Source organism: Piliocolobus tephrosceles, chromosome 5 (genome assembly GCF_002776525.5).
Source record: "Piliocolobus tephrosceles isolate RC106 chromosome 5, ASM277652v3, whole genome shotgun sequence".
NCBI lineage: Eukaryota > Metazoa > Chordata > Mammalia > Primates > Cercopithecidae > Piliocolobus > Piliocolobus tephrosceles.
The window spans coordinates 160,350,544-160,362,154 of record NC_045438.1 but is presented as its reverse complement, the minus strand read 5'-3'; the positions used below and the strand labels follow the sequence as shown (position 1 = coordinate 160,362,154).

The following is an 11,611-nucleotide window of genomic DNA, read 5'->3' as shown; positions in this document are numbered from 1 at the left end:
GCTTCTATACGTGAATTGGAATTTCAAGTGTGTTTCTGAGCCTAAGAGAGAAGTGAGACTAGAGGACCGAGATGATAGGGCATTCAAGTCATTAGGTGCAACTTGAAATAAAAAAAAAAAAGGCTTAGGTAGGAATGGGTTGATGAAGTGAAGAAACTGATGCATCGGCTGGGCACGGTGGCTCACGCCTGTAATCCCAGCACTTTGGGAGGCCGAGGAGGGTGGATCACCTGAGGTGGGGAGTTCGAGACCAGCCTGACCAACATGGTGAAACCCCGTCTCTACTAAAAATACAAAATTAGCCGGACGTGGTGGCGCATGTCTGTAATCCCAGCTACTTGGGAGGCTGAGGCAGGAGAATCGCTTGAACGCGGGAGATGGAGGTTGCGGTGAGCTGAGATCACGCCATAGCACTCTAGCCTGGGCAACAAGAGGGAAACTCCGTCTCAAAAAAAAAAAAAAAAAAAAGGAAAAAAACAAAAAGAAAACTGATGGATGGAAGCGGCTGGGTTGGGCGATAAACAGGCCGTGGCTAGGGAGGACAGAGAGGCGGCGTTCACTTCTCTGAGACTTTTCATGCCTCGTTTGTTTTTCTTTTTCAGATGTGGCTGGGTCCTGACGCAGCGTCCAAGCAGCCAGCTTGAGCTTCATCCTTTGTGAGGGGAAGGTCTCCCCTGCGGAAAGCGGTTAAACGTGTGGAGGGGGTGCGCGGCGGGAGTTCTCCCCCATGGCAGGCCAGGCGAATGGTGCGGCCCTGACCTGGTCCTGTAGGCGGCTCCACGGGTCTGAGGCAGGCCCCAGCGGGGGCGGGGAGGTGGCCGCCGAACACGGGTTCTGTGAAGAGACGCGGAGAAGATTCGATTCCGAGAACAGGAAGCGCCGGATGGAAAGAGAACCAGGCGGCTGAGGGGGGGAGGGCGCTGCCAAGATGGCGTCCGCCTCCTCCCAGCCGTCGTTGGCGGTCGGTTTTCCATCCTTTGATCCCGGAGTCCCTCCCTGTACCGCGTCCTCAGCGTCTGGAATCAAGGGCCCCATGGCATCCGAGGTGCTTTATGCCTCTGGCATGCCCATCAAGAAAACAGGCCATCGAGGTGTCGATTCCTCAGGAGAGACAACATACAAAAAGACAACCTCATCAGCCTTGAAAGGTGCCATCCAGTTAGGCATTACTCACACTGTGGGGAGCCTGAGTACCAAACCGGAGCGTGATGTCCTCATGCAAGATTTCTACGTGGTGGAGAGTATCTTCTTCCCCAGTGAAGGGAGCAAGCTGACCCCTGCTCATCACTACAACGACTTTCGTTTCAAGACCTATGCACCTGTTGCCTTCCGCTACTTTCGGGAGCTATTTGGTATTCCGCCGGATGATTACTTGTGCTCCCTCTGCAGTGAGCCGCTGATTGAACTCTGTAGCTCTGGAGCTAGTGGTTCCCTGTTCTATGTGTCCAGCGACGATGACTTCATTATTAAGACAGTCCAACATAAAGAGGCGGAGTTTCTGCAGAAGCTGCTTCCAGGATACTACTTGAACCTCAACCAGAACCCTCGGACTTTGCTGCCTAAATTCTATGGACTGTACTGTGTGCAGGCAGGTGGCAAGAACATTCGGATTGTGGTGATGAACAATCTTTTACCAAGATCGGTCAAAATGCATACCAAATATGACCTCAAAGGCTCAACCTACAAACGCCGGGCTTCCCAGAAAGAGCGAGAGAAGCCTTTTCCCACATTTAAAGACCTAGACTTCTTACAAGACATCCCTGATGGTCTCTTTTTGGATGCTGACATGTACAATGCTCTCTGTAAGACCCTGCAGCGTGACTGTTTGGTGCTGCAGAGCTTCAAGATAATGGACTATAGCCTCTTGCTGTCAATCCACAATATAGATGATGCACACCGAGAGCCCTTAAGCAGCGACATCCTTCAAGTGTCAGTTGACACTCAAAGACTGACCCCCCAAAAGGTTCTGTACTCCACAGCCATGGAATCCATCCAGGGAGAGGCTCGACTGGGCGACACCATGGAGACCGATGACCATACGGGTGGCATCCCTGCTCAGAGTAGTAAAGGGGAAAGGCTTCTGCTTTATATTGGCATCATTGACATTCTACAGTCTTACACATTTCTTAAGAAGTTGGAGCACTCTTGGAAAGCCCTGGTACATGACGGGGACACTGTCTCAGTGCACCACCCAGGCTTCTATGCTGAACGGTTCCAGCACTTCATGTGCAACGCAGTATTTAAGAAGATCCCCTTGAAGCCTTCTCCTTCCAAAAAGTTTGGGACTGGCTCATCTTTCTCTTGGCATACGGGCTCCAGTGGCAACTCCTGCATTACTTACCAGCCATTGGTCTCTGGGGAACACAAGGCACAAGTGACAACAAAGGCAGAAGTGGAGCCAGGTGTTCACCTTGGTCGTCCTGATGTTTTACCTCAGAATCCTCCTTTGGAGGAAATCAGTGAGGGCTCACCTATTACTGAACCCAGTTTCTCACCTGTAGTTGGAGAGACTTTGCATATGCTAACTACAAGTACAACCTTGGAAAACTTGAACGTGCAGAGTCAGAGTTCACCCATTAAGCGCAAAGCCTCAGAAGACCTGGAAAAAGATTCTGCCTCTCTGTGATCCCAAGATGTCAGCCTTTGCCCCAGCAATGTTGAATTTTCTTCTACTTGGTCATCAAAAAAGGAGTGTAAAAGAAGCGAGGTGGGCTCTCCATCTTCTTCCTAAAGAAGAGCCTCCTTTTCTTCTCTGTCCTCATGAATGGGCATTAGTGCCTCGGACAGTTGAGGACCACAGCATCCCCTCCACTCCAGAGTTAGGTGGCACGGATTTTCAACTGGCTAACCTTGGCTTCCACAACTGAATTTTTTTCAGACCCCCATTCTTCATGCTGGAAATGAGATTACTAGACTTGGCAGTTTTCTTTCCCCTCATCTTTCACCAGGAACTGGGCTCTTAATTTCCTCAGGACAGACTAGCTGGCACATTATCCCCACCTCTTTCTCTCTGATTCCTGGAAGAAGACCCCTGTAATCTCTGTAAAGGTTTTTGGGGGATAAGGGTGTTTAACCACCTCCCAACTTTTTTTTTTCCCCCTGAAAAAAGGAAAAAGCACACAGCACAAAATTTCAAGCCAGTTTCAGATCAAAACTCCAGAAGCGTTGACGAGATGCCTATTCTTAGGGTTCCCTCAGAAGAACCACGGTGTTTGTGAAGAGAAAAGTAGTGATTGCTCTGCCAGAAGCAGCACCTCTTTAAACTCCTCCTCTCTTGATGAATTTCTTAAGGCTGAAGGAATGGAGAGAGTGGGACGTGGGGTAATCTTTACCCCTTTTGTTAAAACATGAGGCAGCCATGGGTTGGGAGATCATAGCCCTTCCTAGGCAGAATCCTATTCACTGCCAGGCTATAATGATTATTACTGTTTTGCAATTTGAAATATATTCTGGTTGCTTTTCTAAAATATGAAGACTTACCAAGTGAATTTTAGATCATTCTCCAAAGGAGATTTTTTTGCTCTTTCCATCTTTTCCAACAGTGTTCTCCTGTTTGTGGTGGTGCTAAGGTGAAGAGGGGACACCTCGGTCTGTTTAACAGGCAGTCCGTATCTATGAGGCCAGCAAATATTTTCTTAAACTCATGGGGAGACAGTGGATTCTTGCCTCGGTGAGGTCATTGCTATGCCATATGTCCTACCCCCCTGTCTTCATGCAGAGAAGTTGGAAATGGGGACTGCATATGCCCTCTCCTCCCCATCTGCAAGAGTTGTGGTTTTCCATCTGATCCTTCCACTGTTGTCAGGAGAAGAAGGGGGCCTGGTATCTCAGGCAGATTGTTGAATTCCTGTTCTATCCCTTCTCTATCGCACCCTGCCTTGATAGTACGTTAGCCCATACCCCAAATAACTTTTTATATTAGATACCCCCAGTCAGTTTCTGGCTGCCTGTCTTTGCTGCCATGTTCTTTTTTACAAGAAGGAAAGAAACAATTCTTGCTATTTTTTTTCATAATTTACTATTTATGATGTATTTAAGTGTTTTATTAAGGACAGAGTTCTGTAAGGGGTGGGAGGGAACATTTGAGGGAGGGCTGGGTCTTAGGGAAAGGAATGGGAAATCAACATTTTTATGAAGTGTCTCTATTTGCCTCTACTTTGTATCGTTCAGAAAAGGCAAACACAATATAAAAGTGATATATGGTTTTAATGTAATAAACTTTAATCAGTTATTTAGAAAAAAAAAGAAACTGATGGATCATTTTGATAACAATGAAGAAAGGAGACAGGGATAAGGAAAAGTTGAGGTTATCCTGTAAAGCATCTTAAAGCAGAAAGCAAGGCTCTTAGTTTGTAATTTAATACACCTGACTGTAATAATTTTAAAGCAGGAGTCAAGGAAGGAAGGCAGCTGACTATGCCATGTGTCTGTCAGTATAAGGCAAAGGCAGAGCAAGGTGAAAAGGCATGACCTGGAAAGATGATATTCATTGTCATAAATAAATGCAGAGAGAAATACAATTTTTTTTTGTGAAAAAGAACTTTTTTCTGGACTCATATACTTTATAAGCATAGGGTACCACTTATTCTTCAAACTACCCAACTAGTCATAGATGAATTTTCAATGTTTTTATGAGTTCTTTCATGAGCCCAAAATACTATTTCTTACAATGTGTCTTTCCATAACTTATCTGCTAATAAACATACCTGCTAGAGTACCAGGAGCCTTAATGAGAGGCTTCTTTAATGTTATGTTACTAGCATCACTTCTGAGACACATTTATTCATCCACTCATATACTAAACCACTCATTTGAGAAGCACTTATTAAAAGTTATGCTAGAACTAAGGAAACAGATAAAAGACACAATCCCTGATGCCAAGTTGCCTGGCTTGCTGATGGAATTTCCTAGTACCCCATGTTATTCTTGGCTGTGCAAAAATTAGATTTTTGAACTTTTATTATTGTCTAAAATTATGGGTTATACCATTTAGAGAACAAAGCCTCACTACTGTTGCAGGTTGAGGTTACCATTGGGATATTAGGTATCAACACAGGCCCTATGACAGAATCCGAGTAAAAACTGTAGCCTTTGCATAATGAAAAGTCTGTGTCACTTTTCCTAAAGCTGTGTGAAAACAGCAAAATTATATCCTCTTCTTTTTTTTTTTTTTTTTTTTTTTTTGAGACGAGTCTCGGTCTTGTTGACCAGGCTGGAGTGCAATGGCGCAGTCTCAGCTCACTGCAACCTCTGCCTCCCAGGTTCAAGAGATTCTCCTGCCCCAGCCCCCAAAGTAGCTGGGATTACAGGTGTGCGCCACCACACCCAGCTAATTTTTTGCATTTTTAGTAGAGATGGGGTTTCACCATGTTGGCCAGGCTAGTCTCGAACTCCTGACCTCAGGTGATCCACCCTCCTTGGCCTCCCAAAGTGCTGAGATTACAGGCGTGAGCCACCATGCCCAGCCAATTATATCTTTTTATTGCTTTCAAAGATCTTCATGACAATAAAGAGAGCCAATGCTCTATCCCAGAAGAAGAAAATGGTCATGTCACTTCTGAATGTTTGCTAGGATGCTAAGGTAAAAATGGGCCTAGGATATACGAAAGCTAAAGTTCAGGTGGCACTGTTGCTTATAAGTCAATGAAAATTAAGTCACATTAAACATTTAGTTCCTTAGACACATTAGCCACATTCCGAGTACTCAATGGTTACATATGGCTAGTGGCTATCATATTGGACAACACAGATCTAGAACACTTCCAGCACTGCAGAAAGGTCTACTGGACAATGCTGGAAGTAACATGGGTCTCCTAAAAAGCTTCAAAGGTAAGGTTGTACATGGTGTCCATGAGTTTGAGTAGCAAAGAAATTACCTTAAAATTATAATTAAATGTAATAAGAGATGTTTTTAAAAATTCTGTTGGAACTTTTAAACACATAATTTAGCCAAACAAAAATGATACAAATTTTCTCCTGGAACTTTGGCTGTTTGGGTGACTGTTTTGAATCTTGTCTGGGGGACAAGCAAGAGGCCATGTCCCTGTGTGTGGCCACCAGATGGGCCTGAGATCACTGACTGTGTTGTCTCGGAGTCATCCAGCTGCTGGCTGACAGAAAAGGGAAGGACATTCACCCTGCATGCATATACATGCACACAGACATACCCTGTCTGCCTGTTGCCAGCTTCCATAACATGGGGGAGACACTTTTTAAAAAGAAGGTCCTCTTATTTATGTGACTGGACACTAAAAGTTTTGCCTTTGAACTAGTCACATGGAAGGAACAGAATGGACTCATCTGCAGTAGATTTTAGTTAATGCCATTTACCTGGCTCATGCTGACATACTACACTATTCTACACTCTACTTACTTGCTCAAATCGAAGTCAATTTGATACATCCTACTCTTGATCTTAAAATATAAGACAGTACATGGGTGCAGCATTTCTTGGGTTATATGGATGAATGAGACCTAGAACAATGTGAAATCTGTTACTTGGGCCTAAATGAGATCGGTCAGTGCTGGTTTCTTTTATGTCTTCTGTCTACCCCCTGCTGGAGGGATTCATTACTAGTCAGAGCCAAAGAAGGAAAGAGAAAGAGAAAAAAGCATGAATTATTTCCTGAATATCTATTCAGTTCCTCAATAATCTTGGGTTTGTTGTTTATACGCGAGTGCCAGCTCAATGGGAGAAGAGCTGAAACCCATTATTTCCCTTTGAACATGTTCTTCACTGGGAATGGCAGGAGGAGCAAAGCAGCAGGAGGGCCGTCCTGCCAAAACGCTGAACTTGGAACTGAAGGGGCCATCGCTCTGGGTGCAAAAAAAGAGTTATGAGCTTTGCTGCTCTGTCAGGTCTGGAATCCTTCCCTTGGCTGTGGATAATACCTAATGATTCAGAGGAAGTACTGTCAACTCTTCAAAGCAGACCTAGCTAATTGTGTAATGTTATTCTGAGGCACTGGGAGAAGCCAAAAGAGAAGGGAGGCTGGGGAGAAATTCCTTCCTTTGCAATGATCAGCTTACATCCTGCACCATCAGATTTGATTATCCTTATCTTTTCTTGCATAACTACAAATGTTATGACTGGTCATAGTGACCAGACTTCCAAAAAAAAAAATCCAGCCACAATATTTGACTCTGACTGCCTGTGGCGGCAAATTCCTTAGACTAGCTACATGCTGTGCAAAAAGCTATTTCCTTTGATTTATTCATTTCCCAGTTCTTAACTCCATCAGGTGCCCCTTGATCTCACATTAGAGAATGAGGCAAAAAAAGAAAAGGAGAAAAGAAGTCTGTGCATTTTGCCTTATCTCCTTGCAGTTAGGCAATTTAAATATCCACTGACCTCTTTTGCTCATATTGCATAGTAATTTTTAAAATTAACTCCTTTTAACTAGCTCTTTTTTTAATTGAATAAGTAATACAAGGACCTGATGAAAAGATTTAGGCACTACAATAAATAGAAAAAAGGAAAAGTAAGTATCCCTTCCATTGCAGACCTGCAGACCCTTGATTCCCCAGACCCTACCCTGAGGCAGTCATCAGTACCAGCTGCTGGTGTACACTCTGGAAATATCCAAACCCAAGCATGTGTGCATTTTCTCCTTTTAAAATGTATCTTTCTTTTTCACATAATAACATCTTGGAGTTCATTTCATATTATCATGTTTAGTGCTAACTCATCCTTTTTCATGGCTGCATGGTATTCCCATTTGAATATACCACACAATTGATTAACCAGTTCCATATTAATGGATATTTATGTTGTTTCTAGTATTTTTCTCATATGAAAAGCTACAACAAAGACCTCTGTACACATCTTAACATACGAATGCAAGCATATGCATTTATTTTCATTATTTATTTATTTATTATGGGACAGGCTCTTGCTCTGTCACCCAGGCTGGGGTGCAGTGGCACAATCTTGGCTCACCCCAACCTCTGCTTCCCGAGCTCAAGTGATTCTCCCACCTCAGCCTCCCAAGTAGCTAGGACCAAAGGCATGTGCCACTGTACCCAGCTAATTTTTGTATTTTAGTAGAGATGGGGTTTTGTCATGTTGCCCTGGCTGGTATCGAACTCCTGGCCTCAAGCAATCTGCCCACCTCGGCCTCCCAAACTGCTGGAATTACAGGCATGAGCTACCGTACCTGGCCTAAGAATGTGTATTTTATTTTTTACTGTATTTATTTTTTTGAGACAGAGTCTCACTCTACCATCCAGGCTGGAGGGCAGTGGCCTGATCTCGGCTCACCGCAACCTCCACCTCCCGCGTTCAAGTGATTCTCCCGCCTCAGCTTCCAGAGTCGCTGGGATTACAGGCGCGTGTCACCACGGCCAGCTAATTTTTGTATTTTTAGTAAAGACTGGGTTTCACTACGTTGGCCAGGCTGGTCTCCAACTCCCGACCTCAGGTGATCCACCTGCCTCGGCCTCCCAGAGTGCTGGGATTACAGGTGTGGGCCATCGCGCCCAGCCAGTATGTGCATTTTAAATGTTGATAGATATTTTCAGATCACCCTCCAAAGAGGTTATATCAATTTATACTCTCCTTTGAGAGTATGTAGGAGTATGTAGGCGTCCTCTTCCTCACTTCTTTGCTAACATATATATTCTAATAATATTTTACAATCTTCCATCATATTCCTGTTCTGCCTGAAAAACCACACAAGGTGCAGTGACCTCTGCGTAACCATCAGGTCCTGACATTAAGCCTTTTGCCCAGTCTCCTGTAACACCACTCTCACCTGTATAAGCCCTAACATCTAACAGGCAAAAGAAGCAAGATGAAAAAAAAAAAAAAACAAAAACAAAGAAAACGGGTTACATAAACCAACCAACCAGCGCCACCTGCACGTCCCTGGGCTTCTGCACCACCAAATTTGTGAACCAGCCAATTTGCACCTGTAATTGTTTCTGTAAGTGTTTTGGGGGATGGAGTTACCAAAAGATTCCTAAAATGGTCTGCGATTGCTACTTAAAAAAGATAAGCATCAGTGATCTACGTAATTCAAAAGAGAGAAAGAGAAAGAAAATTAAACCTGGAGGACTGGATGCAGTGGCTCATGCTTATAAAAAATCACAGCACTTTGGGAAGCCGAGGTGGGAGGATTGCTTGAGGCCAAGAGTTCAAGAGCAGTCTGGGCAACACAGCAAGATCCCTGTCTCTACACAAAAATAAATTAGCTGGGTGCCATGGCATGTGCCTGCAGTCCCAGCTACTTGGAAGGCTGAAGCAGGAGGACTGCTTAAGGCCAGGAATTCAAGGCTGCAATGAGCTATGATCACACCACTGCACTCTAGCCCAGGCAACAGAGCAAGACCTTGTGTCTAAAAACAAAAAAGAGGGGGAAAAAAAATTGGATAAAAATCCAAATGCCTGATTTTATGGCTTAATGTAGATAAACTAAGTATTATGGTATACTTAACTACTAATATGTAAAATAATGAAATCACTCTAAACAGTGATTCTCCTATTTTGGGACTAGAAACATTTCTAAAAAAAAACATGCAACCCAAAGTGGTCTTTGTCAGAGTTCTCTTACTTCAGATAGAGACATTAACCAAAAAATAGCTACCATGATCTGTCATTATTTCATAAGGTAATTTCAATACCAAAAAGTAGAAAAGCTGTAACATGACAGTAAAAGGCAGTTCCTTAAGGTGGGTAAATTTAACTCTATCTCAAGTTCACTGCTCTAACCCTCATGTTCTCATTTCACCATCCAGTCTGAGAATCCAAATGACACACACAGGAAAACTCTGTCCTGTAGGATCACTGTCCATGGACTGGCATTTGAAAACTACTGCTATCGGGAACCTTCTCTTAAATTCTAAAAGCCAGGGATTCTTTCCTCTGTCTTGTATTTGATATGTGTAGTTTAGAAATCTAGAGGAGAGCAAAGCCCGGCGCAGTGGCTCACGCCTGTAATCCCAGCACTTTGGGAGGCCAAGGTGGGCGGATCACAAGGTCAGGAGATCAAGACCATCCTGGCTAACATGGTGAAACCCCGTCTCTACTAAAAATACAAAAAATTAGCTGGGCGTGGTGGTGGGCGCCTGTAGTACCAGCTACTTGAGGCAGGAGAATGGCGTGAAGCCGGGAGTCAGAGCTTGCAGTGAGCCGAGATCGCGCCACTGCACACTGCACTCCAGCCCGGGCGACAGAGCAAGACTCTGCCTCAAAAAAAAAGAAAAGAAAAGAAACAGAAATCTAGAGGAGAGAGTCCCCGATTTTCAGTTCTGGATTTGCCACTAATGAACTTCAGTACTTAATATCAGATAAGAATAACACCTTTCCTGCCCATTTCACAGGACTGACCGGTTCAAAGAAAATTAATATGTGAGCAAGTTTTTTTTGTAAACTACCATGCTTAATATAATGATTAAGTACTAACATTTATCAAGCATTTTTAAAGTACCAGATGCTGTTCTAAATGCTTCCCAAATGGTATCCCATCCAGCCCTGTTGGCAGCCAAGTGAGGAAACTGAGGCTCAGAGAGGATAAAGAACATGCCAAGTTCATACAGTTAGTGAGGAATAAGGTCAGGACTGGACCCCATGACTGTCTGGCTGCAATTCCATATTCTTTTTTTTTTTTTTCAGACAAGGTCTCTCTCTGTTGCCCAGGCTGGAGTGCAGTGGTGCAATCTCGGCTCACTGCAACCTCTGACTCCCGGGTTCAAGCGATTCTCCTGCCTCAGCCTCCCCAGTAGCTGAGACTACAGGCACCCGCCACTGCACCCAGCTAATTTTTGTATTTTTAGTAGAGAAGGGGTTTTGCCATGTTGGCCAGGCTGCTCTTGAACTCCTGACCTCAGGTGATCCACCTGCCTTGGCCTCCCGAAATGCTGGGATTACAGGCATGAGCCACCACACATGGACTAATTCCATATTCTTAATCATTATGATATACTCTTTTGTAATTAGTGATATAATTATATCACTGCAATTCTTGTATGCTACTGGCTGAATACTCTAGCTACTGGCTGAACATGCAATGTTAATTAACAATTTGTCAGACTCAAGCCCTTCCAAGTCAGCAAGACCTCCACATGATAGCTTTTAGTTTAATAAACAAAGGATTTGCTCACGATCCATTCAACCAATAGAGGCCACTTTTTTATGTTCAGATATTAACCTTTGTAGATAATGACATGCCCTAGCAGGTAGAGCACTAGTCTACATTGCTAAGTAAAAGGATTGGGCATTATCGCACTCAAGCTGGAAACATGTCATTGGGTAAAGACGTAAAAAAATGAGGGGAAAATGAGATACAGAATCAGAAATGTCAAGCCTTTTGAGAAGTGTAGTCAATTTGCTAAATCTTTAGTAAATTATACACGTGCATTAAAACAGGATATGAGGCTTGCTGAGCTGAAAACTTATACCTTAAGTGACTCTGTGGTATACTATATTTTTCTCATTCATTTTATTTTGTGATTTATCTAGAATAAAACATCACCTACTTTTTCTTTTACTCAAGGCAGTATCATTTTTAGTTAACATTGGCTTTTGGCTTTAGCATGTGGCATTAGTGCCAGGGCAGGGTCTGCTAGTAGAGAGGACAGCATCCAGAGTCCAGGAGCTGTGTGCGGGGGTGCG

General features: G+C 43.8%; 1 pseudogene across 1 annotated transcript; it reads left to right on the top strand.

The window, feature by feature from the left end:
• Positions 1–894: 894 nt before the first annotated feature.
• On the top strand, positions 895–2,580 carry LOC111548614 (annotated as a pseudogene). Its single transcript, XR_002733478.1, has one exon. The product of XR_002733478.1 is annotated as a phosphatidylinositol 4-phosphate 5-kinase type-1 alpha pseudogene (transcript).
• The last annotated feature ends 9,031 nt before the right edge of the window (positions 2,581–11,611 follow it).